Source organism: Berghia stephanieae, chromosome 3, assembly GCF_034508935.2.
Source record: "Berghia stephanieae isolate SIO BIC M18660-M18661 chromosome 3, UCSD_Bste_1.3, whole genome shotgun sequence".
NCBI classification, from domain to species: Eukaryota; Metazoa; Mollusca; class Gastropoda; order Nudibranchia; family Aeolidiidae; genus Berghia; species Berghia stephanieae.
Window position 1 is genome coordinate 56332568 of NC_088362.1, and position 25000 is coordinate 56357567.

The 25000-nt window shown below is 35.9% G+C and overlaps 1 protein-coding gene across 2 annotated transcripts in view; it reads right to left on the reverse strand.

Moving 5' to 3' along the window:
• The window catches only part of LOC144968048 (glutamate receptor ionotropic, kainate 2-like), a 170114-nt gene that overhangs the window by 124987 nt on the left and 20127 nt on the right, over positions 1-25000 (reverse strand). The window contains exon 1 of one of the 2 annotated variants that reach the window (XM_078906009.1): positions 24674-25000. This exon is cut by the window's right edge and continues 59 nt beyond it. The exons of the other annotated variant lie outside the window; for it this stretch is intronic. The gene's annotated coding sequence lies outside the window, so the exon portion shown is untranslated. The remainder of the gene's footprint in view (positions 1-24673) is intronic. 2 annotated transcript variants of the gene reach the window in all.

Genomic DNA, 25000 nt, shown 5'->3' on the forward strand with positions numbered 1-25000 from the left:
TGATGCTATGCGTTTAGGCTTACTCACAAGATACGCCAACATACAAACACGCAAAAACTATGTGTGTAACCTTAAACGTTTATAGATAGTTCGAAGATGACGTCACTCAGGTCTTTGTTATTGTTTTTTGCCATCCGCGTTTATGAGTAATGCTCACTGAACTGTCTTAACCTGACTATAAACGTTCATGGATACTCACAGTTTTGTGTGTTGGTCCGTTATACTTCCGGATGGCAATGTTATGAGCTTCTTAGCCAAGCGCATACTATCTATAGTATGATTGATACTTGTAGAATTTAATGAGAGCTTATCATATTAATAGTTGTTTAAAACAATAACAAACAGCATAATGACTTCAATTTCGTTCCATCTATACACACTCGTACACACATATACACACACACACACACACACACATATATATATATATATATTATATATATATATATATATATATATATATATATATACACACACACGCTCAGACACTTTGGAGTCTATCAAACTACTCCGAACACGAACCTTTACAATAGAAAAGGGAATTTAGAAACCAATCGATAACCAAAACAGTGACAGTTTATTTAAGGCAAAATAGCTCTAAAAGCCCAGACAGACTATTTTGTTAACAAGTAAAGACCAACCTCGATAAAAGAACAACAACAACAACGACAACAACAACGATAACAACAATAACAACAACAGTAACAATAACGACGACAACAATGACAAAAAAAAACAAACCCATCTAAATTCTTCTAATCACCTTGTGAATTTAGACAACACCCGAGTGAAACAGGGGGAGATAATGCCGTCTTACCATAGAATAATTTACTCGACCCGGAAATAATTTGAGCTGCTCGGTATTCCATAAAACGTTTCTCCATTTCAGATTTCCCAGGAGAATGGACTTCAGACTCATCAATGTCGATAATTTACTCACCGAGGGTACAAAGGAGTTTCAGTGCTCGCGCGCAAGACTCTTAACTCGCCGTCTCTCAAGTCATTTGAAATGGGAGTTACTAAATGTGGTTAATTGTGATCGAGGAAACGAAACGGCCTGCTCATTCTTCTTGCTTGGTGGGACAATGCAACCGATAGATAAAACTATGTTAACTTCACTCGGATCTTTGTTATTGTTCTTATTTTTTTTTTTTTTTTTGTTTTTTTTTTGTTTTTGTTTTTTGTTTTGTTTTGTTATGTTTTTTTTTTTGTTGTTTTTTTGTTTTTTTTTTTGCCATCTATGAGTAATTCTCACAAAACTGTATTAACCAGACTATAAACGTTCAAGGTTAAACATAGTTTTGTGTGTTGATCCGTTATACTTCCGGATGGCAATCTTGTGAGGTTCTTAGGTAAGCTCATACCACCAAAACAACATATTGATGCATAGAGTTAAGTTAAAAAATACCTCTAAAAATCCACCAACCGTATATAACGTACCAACACACAAAACTGTGCCGTGTCGCCTTTAACGTTTATATTCTGGTTAATATAATTTAGTGACAACAACACATAAAAAATATTGGCCAATAACAATAACAAAGAGCTGAGTAACGTCAGGTACGTTCCTTCCATGTGGGGCTATGTGTTCTAGTGGTATGACACTCGCTTTCGGATCAGAAGGTCCTAGATGAGTCCTTGGAAAGGGCTCTTTATTCAACTTCTCTCACCGTACTCAGGTGTAAAATAAGTACCAGACCGTTAACAGCGTTTTTCTGTCCGAAAAAAAAATGTAATATCGCCTTACAGGCGTTAATGTCTCGTTCTACATGTTACGTGTTGCTGTGTTCAGGGACCCTTTGTAAAGCTCTTTGAGCAAGTTTAGTGGATATTGCACATTATAAAAGCTCATGTTTTTTTTATAATGTCGTGATGAATCGGATCCCCAAAAATTGAATTTAGAATGAATATGATATGAAATACGAACCTTGACATAACTATTTTAGTGTCAGGATGTATAGGCAGACTCTTATGATTACAGTAACGTAAAAGAGCGAAGATCAGAGCCTTCTAAAAATAGCATCGTTTTTTCGTCGCCTCGACGAAAATGGATTATCTTTATTGACGACCTGTGTATATTTAGACTAGAAAATAAGAACCATCACTCTGAAACCAGATGACCATTTACACAAGGTGTGTATTCAGTCCTCCGGAAGAGTGGTTTTACACTTTCAATGGGATAGGAACCAGTTTTTGGTTGGACATCACACGTTTGCTCCCAATTTATTGAATCATACGTGTTTGCCACATCCCGAAACAATACCGCATTTAGGCGATGGGTCATATATATGACCCCTCCGTCATAGACAGGTATTAAGTCTGGATTAACTTGGTGCTTGAAATAGCATTTCTAGCCGAAAATATGAGTCTTTGGGTAAAGGATCAAGGATCGTCGTAACAAGAACAGAAAGCTTTAAAGAATGGGGAAGAGCTTTTAATGAAGAGTGATGGAGGAGAGAAGTAACCTAAAGTGTTGACCACTTTGCCCACCATAAAAGTAGTCTTTCAGAGCTATAAGGCCCGTGGAACCGGAGTTTATCCCAGTTTCTATAGCGTGACATTAAAAGTAACAATTGCTCGTGACCCTTTGGATGGGGCACGCTAGTCTGTCGCAAAATACTCTCCGCCAGATCTGACAGTGACTGACCCAGGTCCTTTAGCGTGTGAAATGAGTATTTTATCAATTCAGCTATAGGACAAGAACAGAAAACATTAAAGAAAGGGGGAAAATAAAATACTTTTGATGGAGATGTCAAGAAGACACCTAAAGACATGATCTCCTCAGCCCAACGGTAAGAGGTCAAAATTAAAATACCCCACCCACCAGATCTTCATATTCATGCAATGAGCTTAGTTAAAATACTCATAACATCCGTCAGTCGGTTATAACGTACCAACACACAAAACCATGTGCAAACTTGAACGTTCATGGTGTGGATGCTATAATTTATTGAGAACTACTCATAAAAATGTCTGGCTAAAAACAACAACTGACGTCAATTTCGTTCCTTTTATGTACAATTAAAAAGCAACAATCAAATCGTATACCTACAAAAAATGACCATTGGGAAAGTAACCAGACATTTCCTTATTAATTTAAAATTATTTTATTTTTCTTAAAGTCTGCCATTGAGACACGATCAACCAGTTAATCGCCGTACTGTGGAAAAACACGTAGTTAAAAATTTGGCCAGGAAACTCGTCTTTCAAATATCGTTCGATTTAAATAACTTTTATCTTGGCAAAAACTATCAAACCTTTGACTTCGCCAAGTTTTCTTTAAAGTCCCAGGATTGAGAGATTTTGCAGATATGATGGTCATTTAAATCGGTCGATATTTGAAAGACAAGTTTTATGGCCAAATTTTTCAATACTTGTTTGTTTTGTTTTTCCAGAATACGGCTGTTACCTGGTTAATTAATTCTCTGGGTTGTGTCCAAGTCCAACATTGTGTTGAATCAAAACAACGCGACCATAAATTGAAACCCATCGCCTCTCACCGGTAATACGTTGGATGATTAACCCTTTCCTTACCAGCCATTTTCAGAATTTTCCCCCAAATTTCACCCTACCCAACACAAATAATATATTCTTTTCTTACTCAAACAGGAAAACAACAAATACATTCTATGCATCATATTGATCAGCAAAATGAACTCTACAACGTCGCTGGTTGGATCGTAACGAATGTGACAATTTTCATATGGTTGGTAAGGAGAGGGTTAAAGTGCTGAAAATACTGAACAACAGAGTGATGTCAAAGTACTGTATCCAATCTACTTGGAAGTGTGAAACCAGTATTCCGGAGTGCTGGATACATACTTTGTGCAACTAATCCTTTAGTTTCAGAGGGGATGGTATCTTATTGTCTCGCCAAAATAAATGCTGGTTCCCAAATATGATCATCCATCCCTGCTCTTTCATGCCCCGTTATCCAAATAATCTGCCCTATACATTGTCCTACTTGACTAGTTACGCCACTTTTTGATTCACTGTGTAACTTTATCATTCTTAGTCCTCCGGAGGACTGGATTTTACACTTCCAAAAATTTTTGAACAGGAGTAGTGGAAGATTTATGTGACGACTTCTGCTTCCCATTAAATCTATACCCAAAAATGTCAAACTTGTGTTGAGTTTATATTTTTTATGGAGGAGAATGAATATAGTAATTTTGAATGTAAAAAAAAAACAAGATAATAATAATAATAATAATAATAATAATAATAATAATAATAATAATAATAATAATAATAATAATAATAATAATAATAATAATAAGCATATTTCTATAGCGCCTTTCGTCGAAACCTCAAAGCGCTTCTCAAAACGGTATTCTGTCGTACTCTTGAAAAACCCATATTTTAAAATTTGGCCAGAAAACTCGTCCTTCAAATATCGATCGATCTAAATGACCCTCATTTTGGCAAAGAAAAACTTTCAAACCTGGGAATTCGCGAAGTCCCAGGTTTGAGAGGTTTTCTTTTCTTTTCTTTTTTTGCCAAGATGAGAATAGTCTAAATCGATTGATATTTGAAGGACGAGTTTTCTGACCAAATTTTAAAATAATGGATTTTTCCTGAGTACAGCAGAATACCGTTTTGAGACGACGGGTCACATTTAGAGATAGCTCCATCTCAGCATTACAACGAATAAAAAAAAAGAAGATGAAACTTTCAATTTAATGAAAAGCGATAAGGTCGTATAGTTTGGGCAATTCTCTCTGAATTACAAGTTCAATTTTTGCAAGACCATTCCCCAAGGGAAGTGTTTTATAACTTATTAGAATTCCTGTAAGACTGGGCTGAGCTGGATGAAGGTTCAATAGTCTGATGTCACGTCCGCCCAGAAAGCAGCAGCTTGGTTCTAAATAAAGAACATCGGTACTTTTTATTCTTCTTTCTGGCTAGAACTTTTTCACATGTCATGTGATCAGAATGTATACAAGTTAAAAAATGATCAGATTTATAACGTTTTTCTCCTCTGGATACACTTGTATGCTTGTCGGAGAAGTATTTTATAAGGGCGGTGATGGAGATAATGGCGTTGGCCACTGCTCCGATAGTTCAGAACCAGTTACTATGCGTCATTACGAAGTAAGCGACGTCACGACTGTTGAACCCCATTCCTGTAAGACTCGACTGAGCTGGAATTCAATGATAAAAGCAACAATAGAAATTCGATTATTTAGTCTTGTTTTTATTGTTTTTCCTCAAATACCTTTATTTATGACACTAAAGTGGAGTCCCAATAGCACACTTCAATCAGCAGTGATTGGGTAGCTGGGTCTGTTAGATCTAGCGGAAAGTATTTTACGATAGACCAACATCCCATCAAAAAGATAGCAAGAGTTAATATATGGTTGGTTAGACGGAGCTCATAAAAAATGTCAACTCAATCAAGAATGGAAACCAAACCCTACACTTCTTGTGAGCTCTTAAATCAGCAGTGGCTACTCCTTGCGTGATACCAAAACTAAAATTCATGGTTATTCTTTTCTTCTGTGAATGGGGGTAGGGGAGGAGCAGCTAATCCTCAGAGTGATTTTCCGATTCTGTTTGACAAAATGGATAGGGACGGAGAGAAACAACGACACGTTGATGAAGATGCAGGATTGAGTGAAGTGGAACGTAGCCATCGTTAACTTATAGCCCGAAACTGACCAAAAAATGACGTCAAAAGAAAAGTCTTTGGCCACAAGCGAAAACAAATCATGAGTTGTATTGAATAGCTCAACCAATGGGATCACTTGGTTCCTTGAGCACTACTAATGACAACCCACTAGACGCTGCACAAACCTAAAAAATTGACGTCCGACTATCAGTCCAAGTGGAGTGTCAGGCTATAAGTTAACGATGGCTACGAGTGGAGAGTCTTGATCGCCAATGCACTGAAGCACATCGCAACATGAATAAATGAAGATAATATTATGGCGGAATGTTCTTGAGCTAGCCCATTATTCACAATAATATAACAAGCGATTAATTCTATCTGTTTCATGCTATGGAACCGCTTAGCCCTGGCCCTGCTATGAACTCTTAAATTGTGTTCATCAAAGTATTTCTTTATTCAATTACTACCATTGATGATAGCAAACGTGAAGAACGTCGCCAAGTCCGTTGGGACATGTCAGTAAGACGCAGTCAAGAACACAACAAAGCATTAAATCATTCCTATTTTTAACTCAGTTTTTTTTTTAATGAAATGACATCTCTCTCTCTCTCTCTCTCTCTCTCTCTCTCTCTCTCTCTCTCTCTCTCTCTCTCTCTCTCTCTCTCTCTCTCTCTCTCTCTCTCTCTCTCTCTCTCTCTCTCTCTCTCTCTCTCTCTCTCTCTCTCTCTCTCTCTCTCTTTTGTTGTTGTTTTTTTTTTCAATAGTTTTGTTTTTTGTTGATTTTTTTTCTATTTCTGGCTCTGTTGGGACTAAAATTAAACGTTTTGTCTCCTTTCACATCCTCCATTTTTCTATAAAAATCTTTATTAAACCTTTTAGTGTCAGGACATAACAACACTGATATGTTAATTTGATTTCTTCACGTCTCTATATCATTGAATACGTATACATAGTATTTAACGTATTGAAATGCGTCTAGTGTCGTTGCGTAATCCGTCGGCTGGTAGTTTTTGTCCTACTTTTCTATCATATTATCACTCAGATGGAAATAGTATGGTTCTAAATTGTATGGTCTTCTGGGGGGGGGGGGGGGGGGGTCACTGAAATATTTATATTTTTAACATATCTGACAAGTTGAACCTTATCATAATCCATTGATGTTTGAAGTAAAATACTTATGACCAAGATGGAACAGGCAGAATTCTTCGTTTCGGGTTGTGTTTGTTCGCGTTTAGGGAAATAACAATGGCAGATAAAATCAATGTAGAAGCGAGTAGCTTAGAATTTAAAGCTCTTTTCATCTTCTTTTTGTCTGGAGAACATTATCCAACGGTATATATTTGAAAGGTTTAGCTGATCCTACGTATCACGCATCACGAATCACGTATCATGTATCTACCACATGATAATTCTCATTATACTTTAAAAATAGTTGTCGCTATGTGATTTTTATCAGGCCTACGGAAATATTTACCTACATTGTGACACCCAATCAAACATCGCATAGTGGCCCTATCTTTAGGTATAATGAGAATGAGATGTGATAAATACGTGATATGTAAATCGTGATACGTATGATCAGCTAAACCTCTTTATTATTCTCGTCAATACCATCGCCATTTATTTTGGGTTTTACTCTGGACCCAGGGTTTTAGCGGGACGACCCGTAGCCATCGTGAATACTGACCAAAAACCTACGTCAAAAGACAAGTCTTTGGCCACAAAAGAAACCAAATCGTGAGTTGTATTTAATATATATATATATATATATATATATATATATATATATATATATATATATAGGTCAACCAATGGAATCACTTGTTTCCTTGAGCACTACTAACGTCAACTCACTAGACGGTGAAAAAAACAACAACTAAAAGATGACGTCAAACTATGTCTTATTGCGTTCTTGTGTCGGGTTATAAGTTAACGATGCCTACGGACGACCATCAATACTCTTCAACAGTCGTAACGTCACTTCCTTCCTAATGACGCATGGTAACTTAGTAACACTGGCTCTAAACTATCGGAACAATGGCGGAACCGTATGACATATTTTTCCGGCGAGCATAAAAGCGTATCCAGAGGGGGAAAAAAACATAAATTTGATCATGTTTTGACTTTTACACATTCTGATCACAAGACATATGAAAAGTTCTAGCCAGCATGAAGAATAAAAAGTAATGATTTTCTTTGTTTAGAACCAAGATGGCCGCCGTTGCCAGGTGGCGTAACATCAGACTACTGAATCCAATTCGACTCGACTATCGTATCTACCATACAATTCAATCTTTCAAACGGATAAAATAACGGAGCCAATGCCCTACAGTGACCTGGCATTTTTGATTAAATTCAAATGTTTATGATTCATGACACGTTGGTAATTTTATTCTGATCTAAACCACCACCCACAATAAAACTTGTATAAATAAGTATAGATAGCAAGCGCTTGGCAAAAATGCTCACAACATTGCAATCTGGATGTATAACGGACCAACACACAAAACTATGTGTTACCTTGAACTTTTATAGTCAGGTTGATACAGTTTAGTGAGAATTACCCATAAACGCGGATGGCAAAAAGCAATAACAAAGACCTGAGCGACGTCAACTAAAGTAGATAGTCTTTAGAATTTCCTTCTCTCTCCTCCTACCGAAAAAGTTTGGTGAACTGATATCGCTTTTCAAAGTTTTAGAGTTGTGATAAAAGTTGCTTGTCAAAGACGTTCAAAAAGTTGGAAGTCATCAAGAATGCAAGACTGTTCAGTGGATAAGAAATTGAAATTATCACCCGAACATTTAGTTGTGCTTTTTTATATAGAGCAATATCCACTAAAGTGCTCAAAGCGCTTTACAAAGGGTCCCTGACCAACAGCAATTCGTAACATGAGAACGAGACATGACACCTGTTAGGCGCTTTTATTACCTACATTTTTTTCCGACGGAGACAGCGCTGTTAACGGCCAGGTACTCATTTTACACCTAAGAAGGTGAGAGAATGTGAGTAAAGAGCCTTTTCCAAGAACAACTCAACTACGCGCTGAGCGAGGGTCGAACCCAGGACCTTCCGATCCGAAAGCGAGTGTCATACCATAAGACCAAATAGCCGCACAACATTCCGATTTTGAGCTTTTTTCCCTAATTGAGTAAGAAAGTGAAGCAACGACCTCTAGATTGCTATGACCTGAAGATATATTTTACTTTCTTTGTAATGCTCTACACATCTTACGCCTGGGCTATGTCAGAATTCTCTTGGAATAGACTCAAAAGAAAAAAATCCTCATAGAGCTTCTTCTTCTTCTTCTTCTTCTTCATCTTCTTCATCTTCTCCTCCTCCTCCTCCTCCTCCTCCTCCTCCTCCTTATTCTTCTTCTTCTTCTTCTTCTTCTTCTTCTTCTTCTTCTTCTTCTTCTTCTTCTTCTTCTTCTTCTTCTTCTTCTTCTTCTTCTTCTTCTTTTCTTTTTTATTTATTCATGTATATACTGATCTATTTACATATTTATTTATCTATTTAGTTATCTATTTATGCATTTATTTATTTATCTATCTATCTTTCTATTCATTCACACATTCATTCATTTAATGATTGATTGATTTATTTATTCATTTATTCATTTTATTTATATTTCTGAAGTAAACGTTTTCTGACCAGATTATAATAATATTCTATCATCGTTAAAACAACCCGCACATACAAAGAATAGATATTAGATTTAGGATGCCAAGAACCGGTTACGTTTCCTATTGCGAGTTTGGCAAGTGTCCCTAATATACAAACCATACGATACGGCAGCGGGTAGATGGAGTTGTGTAAGAATGCTGCTGGTAAGAAGAAAAAAATGAGCTTATATCCGTCCACTAAACGTGCTCAAAGCCCTTTACAAAGGGTCCCTAACCAACAGCAACACGTAACATGTAGAAGGAAACATGATACCTGTTAGGCGATATTACAAATTTATCCTGACAGAGGCAACGCTGTTAACGGCCAGGTACTCATTTTACACCTGAGTACGGTGAGAGAATGTGAATAAAGAGCCTTTTCCAAGGACTCAACTATGCGCCGAGCGAGGCTATAGCCCAGGTGCTTCCCATCAGAAAGCGAGTGTCATACCACTAGACCACATAGCCGCACACATGAGACGACAGGTCACATTTTCAAACCTATTTACTGTTAAACTGTAAAACTGAAACCTTTCAAAGATTGTACCATAAATTAATGAGATTGTGCAAAAATGTCGTTTCGCCACATTAATACTCCAGGACAAAGTTATTTTGTGCGGCAATGTAGTCTCGATAGTGATATTATTATTATGATGTTCGCCTTCTAACCGGAAGGTTCGGGGTTCCAGGGTTCGAGTTCCGCTCTGAGCGGCGCATTGTTGAGTCATTGGAGTTGAGTCTCTCACCGCACCTTGGTGTAATATGAGTACCAGGTCGTCAATCAACAGCGTTGTCCCTGTCGTAAAAAAACCCTGACAATCTAGCATCAAAATTATAGTACTTATATATCTTTTTTAAGTGTCGATAATGTGAGAACAAATTTGATACTCTGTCCACACTTTTTAAATATTTTATAGAAGCCATAATATCCACGATTCGTCTGTTATTATTTTAGTTTTCAATATTTCACCCAAAGAAACTGATGAAAACAAAATTTTGTTGTAATATTTTTTTAAGAACTTAGTATTGGAGTATTTTTAAGCAAATGTTACGTCCTTAAACTTAAGCTTTTGCCTTTATACAGTGCAATATCCAATAAATGTGCTCAAAAAGCTTTACAAAGGGTCCCTGACCAACAGCAACACATAACACGTAGAACGAGACATGACGCCTGTTAGGCGATATTACAAATTTTTTTCCGACAGGACAACGCTGTTAACGGCCAGGTACTCAACTATGCGCCGAAGAGGTTCGAACCCAGGACCTTCCGATCCGAATGCGAGTGTCATACCACAAGACAACATAGCAGCACAGCCTCATAAATACGGAATAGCAGTATACTAAGAACCTTTTTAAAATGGAGTCCATCAGAGCCTTTGGGCCCATTGAGCCGGGAGTTTATCCCGGTTAATATGACGTGAAACAGAAAATAGCAATGCCTTGTTAACTAGACGCTAGTCTATCGCAATATCCTTTCCGCCAGATCTAACAGACTCGGCCACCCAATCACTGCTGAGGGGACAAGGGGATTAAAAAAATTCTCGACTGCAAAGTCGATCACAGTCCTTTTGCGTTTGAAGCGAGTGCTTTATCAACTGAGCTACCGCGACCCCCATTAGAAAATAAAATATCATATATTATCATAATCCTAAAAAGTAAGTGGTAAAAACATATTTTGTAATTTAACTCACTCAATTCTAGAGACTTTTACTACTTTTCAAAATTGGAAAAAAATGTATTAACAATGAGCATGTGTATAGATAGTTTTATTTAACTACCATTAACATGTAAATATAATTTGTCTCAGAAAAATATAATAAATAGGCATCGGGTAAAAGTAAACCCGGGGATACTACGGATATAATCGGTGTTAGGGTCGAGTGAGTTAACTCATTTTAATTCCATCTCGTCATTAACAAATAGGATAGAATTTCATGTTTTCTCCTATCGGATTTCAGCATCCATTAACTTTAACGGTATAGTTTTCATGCAGGTTTTTTTTTTAGTTATAGTTCATGACTATCTACTCATCATAATATTTGATAGGACAACTATATACATTTGCTTCGGAATCAGTAGAAATGCTCTATAAACAAGCTAGGGGATATATATATATCTCGATAAACACGAATCCAGAAAAATACGAAAAACACAACAATCTACTTTCGCTTCCACTTCCTGATGAGAGCTATCGCTTGAAACAATATTGTAGAACGAAGTGGTTATTCAGTATCAGATACTGAATAGTGCTTTGCCACTATTCAGTATCCACAAGGAACTCTTTTTTAAAGAGAGAGTGAAAAGTGCGACAATCTCGGTTGAATGTAAATAAACTGCTAACCTACTTCCAGATTGAACACGTGCAGTAACTGACAGCCCGATTCAAAGTTGTAAAAATATTTCGATCGTAATTTTTTAATTTCTGCTAGTGTGCAATTAACATAGTTCAAAATATAAAAGTAAGAGTGGCATTCAAATACATTTTTCAATGTCTAAATAGACATGATTAAATGTCACTAAATGTCCGGTGACACCATGGCTTGGTGGATATAAGCTGTTTGACTCTGAGCTTAAGGTTCGAGAGTTCAAATCCCGACAGGGATAACTTTTTTTTTTTCCCCCAATATTTTTTAAATTCCTTCTGTCTATTTATATTTTTAAAACTTTTCTTTTAATAATTTTATTTGCTTATAATATACTTTAATGTTGATATTATGCTATTGTTCTTTTATTATTATTATTATTATTATTATTATTATTATTATTATTATTATTATTATTATTATTATTATTACTATTATCATTATTTATTATTATTATTATTATTATTATTATTATTATTATTATTATTATTATTATTATATTTTGTACTTACTATTATTATTATTATTGTTGTTGTTGTAAACGTCATCGTCATCATTATTATGTGATTATGATTATTATTATTTTTAAATCAAGTAGTTGGAGTAATTTAATCAGTTATCGATTTATTACGAATATCTTTTATGTGTTATAATCTCGTTGTTGTTTTTCATTATTGTGCTCTTCTATTGTTTATTACTTTTTAACATCTTGCTTTTTTTCTGTTTGTCTCATTTGTTGTTGTTGTTGTTTGTTTGTTTGTTTGTTTTGTCATCTAAGACAAACCCGATTCATTATAAATATGTGGCCAGACTTTCTGCCATTTTTAATTGAGCGATGTACTTCCGTGAATTAATTGCCGTATTATATTAAAATTTACGTGATAATAAAAAAAAAAATAATAATAATAATGATGATGATAATAATAATAATAATAATAATAATAATAATAATAATAATAATAATAATAATAATAATAATAAAAATAAAAATAAAAATAATAATAATAATAATAATAATAATAATAATAATAATAATATAATAATAATAATAAATAATAATAATAATAATAATAATAATAATAATAATAATAATAATAATAATTTAAATAGATACTGAATATTAGACAACAATTGACATCTATTTACTGAATACACGTGGTATTTTTAGGGGTGTTTCTTTTTTTTACGAAACACGACGAAACCTGACAAAGTTATGGGAAGTAGGCAGCAGTGGGGAGTGAACCTGGGACTGGGTTTCGTAAAAAAAAAAAAGCAATTACTTTTTTTACGAAACCCGACAATATCCGACAAAGCTATGGAAAGAAAGTAGGCAACAGTGGGGGAGTGAACCCGAGACTCAGGGAAGTGTACACTATTGGGGAGTAAACCTAAGTCTGTGGTTTTTCGACGGGTTTCGTAAAAAAGTAATTGCTTCATTCTCGTCTGTTACCCAACTCCCATAGTCCGGGTTCATTTCCCACTGGTATCCATCTTCCATAGTCCCAGGTTCATTTTCACTGATATCCTCTTCTCACAGTCCCAGGTTCACTCCCAACCAGTGTGCACTTCCCTGAGTCCCGGTTCATTGCCCAATGGTGCCCACTTCCCATAACTTTTGACAATTTCGGTAGGTTTCGAAATAAAAGTACATTCTGAGCTCACTGTCCACTGGTATCAGCCTTTCGCAGTCCCAGGATTAATCCTCATTGGTGTCCGAATCCCAGATTCACTCCCCACTGCTGCCTGCTTCCCATAACTTTGTCGGGTTTTGGCGGGTTTCGTAAAAAAGTAATTCCCCCTCCCCCTTGGTATTGCTTTTTTACAAAATCCAGAGTCCCAGGTTCACTCCCCACAAATGTACACTTCCTTGAATCTCAGGATCACCCCCCACTGTTGTCTACTTCAATAACTTTGTCGGATATTGCCAGGTTTCGTCGGGTTTCGTAAAAAAGTAATTGCTTTTATATGAAACTCGCTGAAACACGCCGAAAACGAGAGTCTCAGGTTCACTCCCTACGGGTGTACACTTCCATAAATCTCAAGTTAACCCCCCAATGTTGCCTACTTCCCATAACTTTGTCAGATATTGCCGGGTTTCGTAAAAAGGTAATTGCTTTTATGTGAAACTCGCTGAAACCTCCCGAAAACCATAGTCTCAGGTTCACTCCCCACTGGTGTACACTTCCCTGTCTCAGGTTCACTCCCCACTGTTGCCTACTTCCCACAACTTTGTTGGATATTGCCGGGTTTCGTAAAAAAGCAATTGCTTTTATATGAAACTCGCTGAAACCCGCTGAAAACCAGAGTCTCAGGTTCACTCCCACTGGTGTATACTTCCATGAATCTCAGGTTCACTCCCCACTGTTGCCTACTTCAATAACTTTGTCGGATATTGCCAGGTTCCGTCGGGTTTCGTAAAAAAGTAATTGCTTTTATGTGAAACTCGCTGAAACCCGCTGAAAACCAGAGTCTCAGGTTCACTCCCCACAAATGTACACTTCCCTGAATCTCAGGATCACCCCCACTGTTTTCTACTTCAATAACTTTGTCGGATATTGCCAGGTTTCGTCGGGTTTCGTAAAAAAGTAATTGCTTTTATATGAAACTCGCTGAAACCCGCCGAAAACCAGAGTCTCAGGTTCACTCCCTACGGGTGTACACTTCCATGAATCTCAAGTTAACCCCCCAATGTTGCCTACTTCCCATAACTTTGTCGGATATTGCCGAGTTTCGTAAAAAGGTAATTGCTTTTATGTGAAACTCGCTGAAACCTCCCAAAAACCATAGTCTCAGGTTCACTCCCCACTGGTGTACACTTCCCTGTCTCAGGTTCACTCCCCACTGTTGCCTACTTCCCACAACTTTGTTGGATATTGCCGGGTTTCGTGAAAAAGCAATTGCTTTTATATGAAACTCGCTGAAACCCGCTGAAAACCAGAGTCTCAGGTTCACTCCCCACTGGTGTATACTTCCCTGAGTCTCAGGTTCACTCCCCACTGTTGCCTACTTCCCATAACTTTGTCGGATATTGCCGGGTTTCGTAAAAAAGTAATTGCTATTAATTGAATCTCACTGAAACCCGCTGAAAACCATAGTCTCAGGTTCTTTCCCCACTGGTGTACATTTCCCGTAGTCTCAGGATCAATCCCCATTATTTGCCTACTTTCGATAACTTTGCCCCATTTTCTTGGAATTTGACGCATTTCGTAAACAAAAAGTAATTGCTTTTTTTTTTTTTTTACAAAACCCGCCGAAACCCAGACCCAGGTTCACTCCCAACTGGTGTTCACTTCCCCGAATCTCAGGTTCACTCCCCACTGTTGCCTACTACCCATAACTTTCTCAGATATTGCCAGGTTTCGTCGGGTTTTGTCAAAAAGTAATTGCTTTTATATGAAATTAGCTGAAGCCCGCCGAAAACCATAGTCTCAGGTTCACTCCCCACTGGTGTACACTTCACTGTCTCAGGTTCAGTCCCCATGCTTTGCCTACTTGCCACAACTTTGCCGCATATTGTCGGGTTTCGTAAAAAAGTAACCCCCCCCCTCCCCCCCCCTATTTTGTTATTGCTGTTTTACCAAACCCAGAGTCCCAGGTTCACTCCCCACTAGTGTACACTTCCCTGAATCTCAGGTTCATCCCCCCCCCCCCCCCCCCCTTACACACACACATTCACACACGCTGCTGCCTACCCCCCCCCCCCCCATAACTTTGTCGGATATTGCCAGGTGTCGTCGGGTTTCGTAAAGAAGTAATTGCTTTTTATTACGAAACCCGCCGAAACCCAGTCCCAGGTTCACTCCCCACAGGTGTACACTTCTCTAAGTCCCAGATTCACTCCCACAGCTGCCCTCTTCCCATAACTTTGTCAGGTTTCGGAAAAAAAAACACCGTATTATAGTGCAAACCCACTATTTAGTGTCAGATACTGAATAGTACAAAACCACTATTCAGTATCAGATACTGAATAGTACAAAACCACTATTCAGTATCAGATACTGAATAGTACAAAACCACTATTCAGTATGAGGAAAACCGCTATTCAGTATCTGATACTGAATAGTGCAAAACCACTATTCAGTATCAGATACTGAATAGTGCTAGCCATTGTAGAAGTTAATCATAATTATACTTGAAATGTTTATATATATATATATATATATATATATATATATATATATATATATATATATATATATATATATTTGCAGGTCTAATAACCCAGATCATTATTGACTCATTGTTGTTATGAAAACACTCTTAAATCCGAATAGAGTCCAATGTTAGACCACGCGCATACGTGTTCGGATAATAAGTGCTATAAGTAATACGTACAGTTCAACACAATTAAATAACAATCGATGTATGTAATCCATAAAATTCTATAAATGATATAGATATGATTATTTCCATTAGTTTTTAGCTGTTTCTGATATATATATATATATATATATATATATATATATATATATATATATATATATATATATTGGTGACAGAAATTCAGTCTTTGGATCAACTTTGTTATTAACTCTAGCGAACTTGCTGAAAACAAAATCTTCTTCTTCTTCTTCTTCTTCTTCTTCTTCTTCTTCTTCTTCTTCTTCTTCTTCTTCTTCTTCTTCTTCTTCTTCATCATCATCATCATCATCATCATCATCATCATCATCTTCTTCTTTTTCTTCTTCCTTTTAAGTCTGTTAAATCAATTTTGAAGATTTTACAGACCACAGAATATTTTTTCGTTCATTGGAGATGTGAGCCTATTCTAGTGTCTCAATATCGATGATATGAACGATAACAACTGGGGAACCATAAACATTGGTGGCTTCCTCTTATTTTGTTGAGGTGTAGTTTTACTAGGTCATTGAGGCCATTATTTATAACAGCCTCAAATTGAACACTGGGTAATAGAAATTAAGCTGAAGGGAATTGGAATGAATGTGAGCTTATTTATGTTACGCAATACCCACTAAAGTGCTCAAAGCGCTTTAAAAGGTGTCAGACCGTATCCTTTTTAAACTGTTACCCCGACTTTGACCAAAAAGTATAACGTCAAAATACAAGTCGTCAACCAAAAAATAAAACAAATCGTAAATTGTATTCAATAGTTCAACCAATGGGATCATTTATTGTTCCTTACTTTAAAGCACTACCAACAACTTACTAGGCGATGCGCTTACCTATACCATGCTGTGCGCTTGGCTTAGAAACTCACAACATTGCCATCCGGAATTATAACGTACACAAAACTATGTTTAACCTTAAACGTTTATAGTTTGATTAATAGTTAAGTGAGAATTACTCATACACATGGGTGACAAAAACAATAACAAAGACCTGAGTGCCGTCATCTTCGTTCTATCTATAAATGACGTAAAAAAAAAACAACAAAGTCGTAGTGTTGGGACATAGGCTACGGTCATAAAATGGAGTCAGTTAAAAACCTCGACTCAAAATGAGATCAAATCTTGCCCCATTGCTTTAGAGGTGAGCGATCTGTCAACTTGGCTATCGTAACTCCCACCAAAATAAAACGACCAGTGATGAATATCTATTTTCCCCCAGCGTGGCACAGCGGTATGGTCTTTGCTGCGTATCCGAAAGTTACCGAGTTCGATCACCTGCCGCTGCCTTGTGTGGCCTTGAGCAAGTTACCTCGCCCTAGCTCAATTTGCGGCGCTGCATTGCGGCTGACGCCTGGGTTATTCCAGTCTTCTCTTAGAATAGCCCCAAGAGACAATTTTCCCCTATGGAATAAATAAAGTGAATTTTATTATTTATTTATTTATCTTTTCTATTTTAAAAAAAAATTATTTTTCCATTTTCTTTAAAATTAACTTAACATCTTTGTCTCCCCTTTATTTTCTGTTCCTTTGATCGAGATTGAGTCGTGAATAATAGAGTTAATTTGATGGAGCGACGTTTTCAAGTGACGGCTCGGATATTAGACATCGATATCCTTCTTCACTCAAGACTGTAAACTACAAATCAAAGCATTGTTTAGTTTTGTTTGGTGATTTCAATACTTGTTTTTCTATTTGGTTTAAAATGACAACGATATAATCTTAACGATTCTTTGATCGAAGGATATTTTTATAAAGGATATTAACCAGTTTTAACTGCCGTATTCTGGAAAAGAACGAATTTAATAATTTGGCCAGAAAACTAGTCCTTCAAATATCGATCGATTCAAAAGGGCTCCGTCTTGGCAAAAAAAATCCCCAAACCTGGGACCTCTTGAGATCTTCCCTTAACCCAGGTTTGAGAGTGTTTGCCCAGACGAGAGTCATTTTAATCGATCGATACTTGAAGGACGAATTTTCTGGCCAAATTTTTAAATATTTGTTTTTCTGGAGTACGGCATTTAACTGATTAAAGTTCTAACAAATACAAAGTCACTTCAAAGTATTTTCGGAAATTTGACGTTTTGATATGATCTCAAAGAAATCTGAAATCCCATAACCCAAGAGCGATGGAAATGTCAAATTCAAAGGGTTTTAGATGTTCTGTTTATTCCTTTCTTTTCATTTGGGTTTGGTAATTCATCTCTCATTTATAAAACGAGTTGTTATTCCTAGGTTTCAAAAAAATCTAAAGAACAATTGAGTGATTTAAAGGCTTCAATATAATTTACGTTATGCCAGTCACACCGGATAAAACAAAAATAACTTGAGCTTTTATATAGCGCAGTATCCACTCAACGTGCTCAAAGCGCTTTAAAGGAGGTCTCTGACAAACAGCAACACTTAACATGCAGGACAAAACATGATGCATGTTAGGCGATATTACATTTTTTCCGACAGTGACAACGCTGTTAAGGGCCAGGTCCTCATTTTACAAAAGATTACGGTGATAGAATATATGAGTAAAGAGCCTTTTCCAATGACTCAACTATGCGTCGAGTGAGGCTAGAACCCAGGACCTTCCGATCCGAAAGCGAGTGTTCTACCACAAGACCACATAGCCGATCAATAACTCAACTTCGGATTAAAGATTCACGTTTGTACTCGTATATTATTATTATTATTATTATTATTATTATTATTATTATTATTATTATTATTATTATTATTATTATTATTATTATTATTATTATTATTATTATTATTATTATTATTATTATTATTGTTATTGTTATTATTATTATTATTATTATTATTATTATTATTATTATTATTATTATTATTATTATTATTATTATTTTATCATCATTATTATTATTATTATTATTATTATTATTATTATTATTATAATTCACACTATTAATATGATGATTATTTTTCTTAATATTATGGGGATGCTTTCTAGTGTTTCGTTTTTGCTTTTATTTTGTTTTGTCCTTGACTATATTTTATTTTACTTTTCTTGTATCAGTCGGTTGCTTCTCGGATTTTTACGATGACACATGACAATAAGACAATGAATGAAAGTACAGCGTTGTCTTTATACAGGCGTTCCATATCATAATTAAATAGGCGGTCTGTATCTTGAATATAATTTTTAAAAATTTAAATTGTGCCCTTCCGCCACGACATCATAAGTATCGTCGCCTAGGCATTCCACGAAGGAATATAGATAACTCATCAAACAAGATGTCTGATCTCAACAGGAATTACCCATGTTGTCCAAGTGAGCAAATTGGGGATTAATAATCTTGCTCAAGGAAGAAAAAAAAAACGAAAGTGCCTTCCGGGTGACAGTGCAATGTCTTAACCACTCGGCGAAAGCATCTTTATATGCCGTCGCCTAGGCATTACATGAAGGAATATAGATTATCCATCAAACAAATGTCTAAAGTCAACGTTGTGTCATGCAAAGTGAGCAAATTGGGGGTTAAAATGCTTGCCCAAGAAAAAAACAAACGAATGTATCTAAAACGTCGCTTGAACCCGGACCTTCCGGTTCACAGTGCAATATCATCATAACCACTCGGGCATTCGCCCCCATCTTATAACAATTTGTATTCAGTAAATGTCATCCTTGTCCATCCCCAATAACCATGAAGGCATTGATACGCCAGATCCACCATGCTAGCATTGCCCTTTATAATTCAGAAAAGTGAGTGGAGCAGGCACTTATGTTGGTAACAACAAGATATGAAGTGAGTAGAAAAGTGCCAGAAGACAATAGATATGTTGAGAATATTGGCTATTAAGCTTAACTGCTGGTCAAAATAACTTCGCGATGGTGGTGTGCGAACGAATCGGCGGTCTCCAGAAGTGGGTGAGAGAGGGATCTAGAAATGACTTGGGTTTGATACGAATATTTTTGTGTTCGTGGATAGCTCACACGGTAGAGCCACGCTCTCACCTGCCAGGCGGAGTTGTCGTACCAATAAGGTCGCAGGTTCAAACCCCACCACCGCCGCGAAAATTTTTTATTCTCTCCTGTCTTTTGGCACTTTTCTACTCACTTCATATCTTGTTGTTACCCTTTATAATTGCATGGATCTTCTTAACAGCGGAAACCATGGGTATTATAAAAGAAGACCATGTTTGCCATACTCTGGAAAAACACATCTTTTAACAATTTGGCCAGAAAACTTGTCCTTCAAATATCGATCGATTTAAATGACTCTCATCTTGGCATAAACTCTCAAACCTGGGACTAAGGAATACTTCGCCGAAGTCCCGGGTTTGAGAGTTTTTTTGCCAAGATGAGAGTCATTTAAATCGATCGATATTTGAAGGATGGAGGGTTTTCTGGCCACATTTTTAAATATGTGTTTGTTTGTTTTTTTCCAGGGTACCGCAGAATGTCTAGTTTCATGGCGGCTCAGATCACTTTATGACGCTGAGGGCCGTTAAAGACCATGAGAAAATTACTGTAGTGGCATCAAACGTCAGTATTTAATGGACGTATCATGTTTCTTTAGTAGCCTGGATAATAGGAAGAGTCTCTCTACATTATCACACCAAATTTCCTGATCCTGTCCAAAGATGAATTGAATGTATGTCCACTTGGAGATGACCATCGACTGTCATTGCAAAGTACCCATCACATTACTTTTCCTTTATGCTAGTTACTTAAGACAAACAATGATGATTGTGATCATAGTGACTATGGCCAAAATATGCTGGAAAGAGTCTCTCTACATTATCACACCAAATCCCCTGACCCTGTCCAAAGATGAATTAAAGGTATGTCCACTTGAAATTGACCATAGACTTTCATTGCAAAGTACCTAAACCATAATTTTCCTTTATGTTAGTTACTTTGGACAAAGAATGATGATTGTAATCGTAGTGGCTACGACCAAAATATGCTGGGAAGAGACTATTCCTTATAAATTCGGCAACAATTATTTGTATATTTTAAACAATTTTTTATTTATCTTAGGTATGTTTCATCGTGGTTAAAGAAGAACGACTCACACAGTTTTCTCTTCTCTAAAATTTTTCTGATGATAAAGATGATGATGAGGATGATGGTGATGGTGATGATGAAAATGATGACGATGCTGATGATTATTATTATCATCCTAATATTATTATTATCATTATCATCATCATCATCATCATCATCATCATCATCATCATCATCATCATCATCATCATCATCATCATCATCATCATCATCATCATCATCATCATCTTTATTATTATTTTTATCATCATTATCATCATCATCATCATCATCAGCATCATCATCATCATCATCATCATCATCATCATTATTATTATTATTATTATTATTATTATTATTATTATTATTATTATTATTATTATTATCATTATTTCTGATAAACTATGCGCCATTCGTTTCTAACTGTGCTTTCAGAAATTATGGATATGTTGATATTCAAGAACACAAACGCGATACAGAGTGGGGTATCAACATTAATATCTAAACACTGATTGCGTCTTCAATGGCTTTAGTACTGCAGGTTATATTGTGTCAGGTGATTCTACTATAATAACCTTATTATGCCAAGTCCATTTTGTTCAATATGTACTGCGTGCTCTGAAAAAAAACACACTTTAAACATTTTGGCCAGAAAACTCTTCCTTCAAATATCGATCGATTAAAATGACCCTTATATTGTCAAAAACTCTCAAATTTGGGGACTTCATGAAAGCCCATAGATTTGAGTTTTTGGCAATATGTTGTTCATTTTAATCAATCGAAATTTAAAGGACGAGTTTTCTGGCCAAAATTTTAAAATGTAATTGTTCAGAGTAAGGCAGTGTAGGTATGACATGTTATATTGTGTTTGAATCGATATTATTCCGGCTGTCGATTTCATTCAGGTTTACATTATGATAATTTTATACCTATATTTAATTGAGTGCATAACAAACAAGACGTTTAACGAGGTATGTGTGGATATGCGTTGTGTTGCTGTGGTTTGTGATTTGTGGGTCTCGTTTAGAGTTCAACTCCGTGCACTGCGAAGTTGAGTCCTTGGAAAAGGCTCTTTACCTACATCTTATCACCATACTAATCATCATAAGTATTATCATCATTATCATCATCAGCATCATCATCATCATCATCATGACCATCATCATCATCGTCATCATCATCATCAGCATCACCAACATCATCATCATCATCATCATCATCATCATCATCATCATCATCATCATAATCATCATCATTATCATCATAATCATCACCATCATCATCATCATCATCATCGTCGTCGTCGTCGCCATCATCACTGTAGCTTTAAGTCGTTTCTGGTTGTTACAGTTTTGTTAGCCATTTATGGTTTTATATACCACCGAAGCCTGTGCTAATAAAATTGCTTTCTGATATCAGTTGTTTAAAATGTGTTAGGGTCATTGATCATTTCAGTCTTTGATGCGGCTATGTGGTCTAGTGGTATGATACTGGCTTTCGGATTGGAAGGTCATGGGTTCGAACTTCGATAGTTGAGTCCTTGTAACAAGCTCTTTACTCACATGCTCTCATCGTACTCAGGTGTAAAATGAGTATCTGGCCGTTAACAGCGTTGTCTCTGTTGGTAAAAGAAACGGTAACATCTTCTAACAGGCATGTTACGTTGTTGTAAAGCGCTTTGAGTACGTTTAGTGGATATTGCACTTTATAAAATCTCAAGTTTGTTTGTTTTGATTATTTTAATGGACATAAATATTTGCCTTTTTAAAAAAACGAGTTTACAAATATTTTATATTCTGAAACTAAAATTTACAATATCTCAAAAAATTTTAGAGATTAGTGGTAAGCAGCTAATTTTACAAAAAATAAAATTTCCTTCTCTATATTTCCTTTCTGTCGTAAGTTTTATAAACGCACCACTGTTATAGTATCAAATAGAAGAAAATTCTATGCAAGCAATTTGGAACTCACTCTATTGTAGAGTTTGAATAGTCATAATATCATATCAACCAAAATATACAAGTTTCGTTTGTTTGTTTTTTTTATCTTGATCAATCTCCAAATGTTTATTTAATGAGTTTCTTTATCCATTATTAGAGTCTTTTTTTATATCAGAATAGATTCGATCTAAACATATTATCATAAAACAGAATGATTCAAAATTGTTTGATTGTATAGGGAATGAGATTAGCGGAGGAGTAGCGTCCCTTGATTGGACGTCGCCCATAGTCTGTGACGTCACCGGCGGAAAAGTTATTAGAGAGAGAACGTCATGTTGGTTGTGCGCATGCGTCTCTCGTCCTCGTATGATAATTGACTGACAGTTACGGAATCAACCGAGTCACGCAGGGAGGTAAGATAATTGTTTGTCAAGAAGAGAAGAACAATGCTGATAAATTCAAGAAACCAAAAAAGTAAAAGATCTGATATGCAAACTGACACTTTATCCAAGCGTGACACATTCTTGAGAAGCATCCATAAACCATAATAATAATAAGATGCAAGCGTATCTATCATTCCTACCACACAGTGTGTTCTTACATCATGCCTTTCCCTCGTTTCTTTCTTATCATTCTTTCAAATTATTTCCAATTTCACCATTACAGGTGATACGTTGATTATATTATTATAATTCAGGAAATGTGAAAGGAATGTTATTAACAACGGAGCATTAGAAAAACAAATGTCAGGTATAGAATGGAGATGTGCATGGATTATAAGACGCAAAAGCCTCTTCATCTACATAAACACACACACACATAGACACACTCACACACACACACACACACACACATATATATATATATATATATATATATATATATATACATATATCATCATCATCATCATCATCATCATCATCATCATCATCATCATCATCATTGCCTTTTTCACCCTGGGTCAGGGTATAGGCCACAGACAAACAGTTTCCATCCTTCTCTATCCTGAGCTAACTTTTTAATCTTTAATATATACCACAATGTTGGAGTCAGTCTACATCGATATTTCAGGCCCTTTTAGCCATCGTCAGGACTGTGTGTTACATGAGTTTGGTTTGTTATGTGTTGTGGCTTGTTGAATATATATATATATATATATATATATATATATATATATATATATATACGTGTGTGTGTGTGTGTTATTCCTACAAAAGTGGAATATATTTAGATAAGGTGGTACAAGGAAGAGGAGATGGTGGATGAGGAGAAATGATTGAAATACGAAGTATGATGGGCGTTTCATTAAATGAACATTTTTTGAATTAGTCATCGAATTTGGACGTTCTCATTTGGTGTCAAACTCAATTGAACGTGGAGAGAAAAATATAAAAGTGAACAAAAGTAACTCAGATAAAATTGGATAACAGAAGATGATCTTGACAACCTTTCGTCGCTTGACCTATGTCAAGAGAGACAAACAATCAGAACACAATTATTTTAAGACAAAATCTGAATTTATGTAATCATATATTTTTTTGTGTGTCTCGATTGTTTGTTTCCTGACGAAGGCCAAGGGCTGAAACGTTGTTTGTGTTGTTTTGTTCGCCTTTTATACGAAACACATTTACACATTTTATTTTTCTTTATATATTTTATAAATTGTCAAATTAATTAAATACATGAATAAAATGGGATTAAAGAAAATATCGTTAATATCTTTTTTTATTCCAGTAAAAAGTACTCACTCAGTTTATTATAGAATCCGTAGAGACTGTTGTTGTCACGAGATATAGGTACCCAATACTTGTTACAAATGCACCGATAATTATCACGTTTAATATAAATATCGACCGTAAATCCAATACATTCAACAACTTGGGTTAAGTTTTATAGTTATTGATTATGTCCAGCAAACGGGCAAACAACTTACGTAACCAACTTCCTTCGTGCTACGCAACAACTGCGCAACATCAGAATTTATAGTTAATGAGTTACAAGTAAGAAAACATCCGAACACAAATAATAATTAGCTATGTTAGCACCAACCATATGAGTTGCCCTGTTGGCAAAAA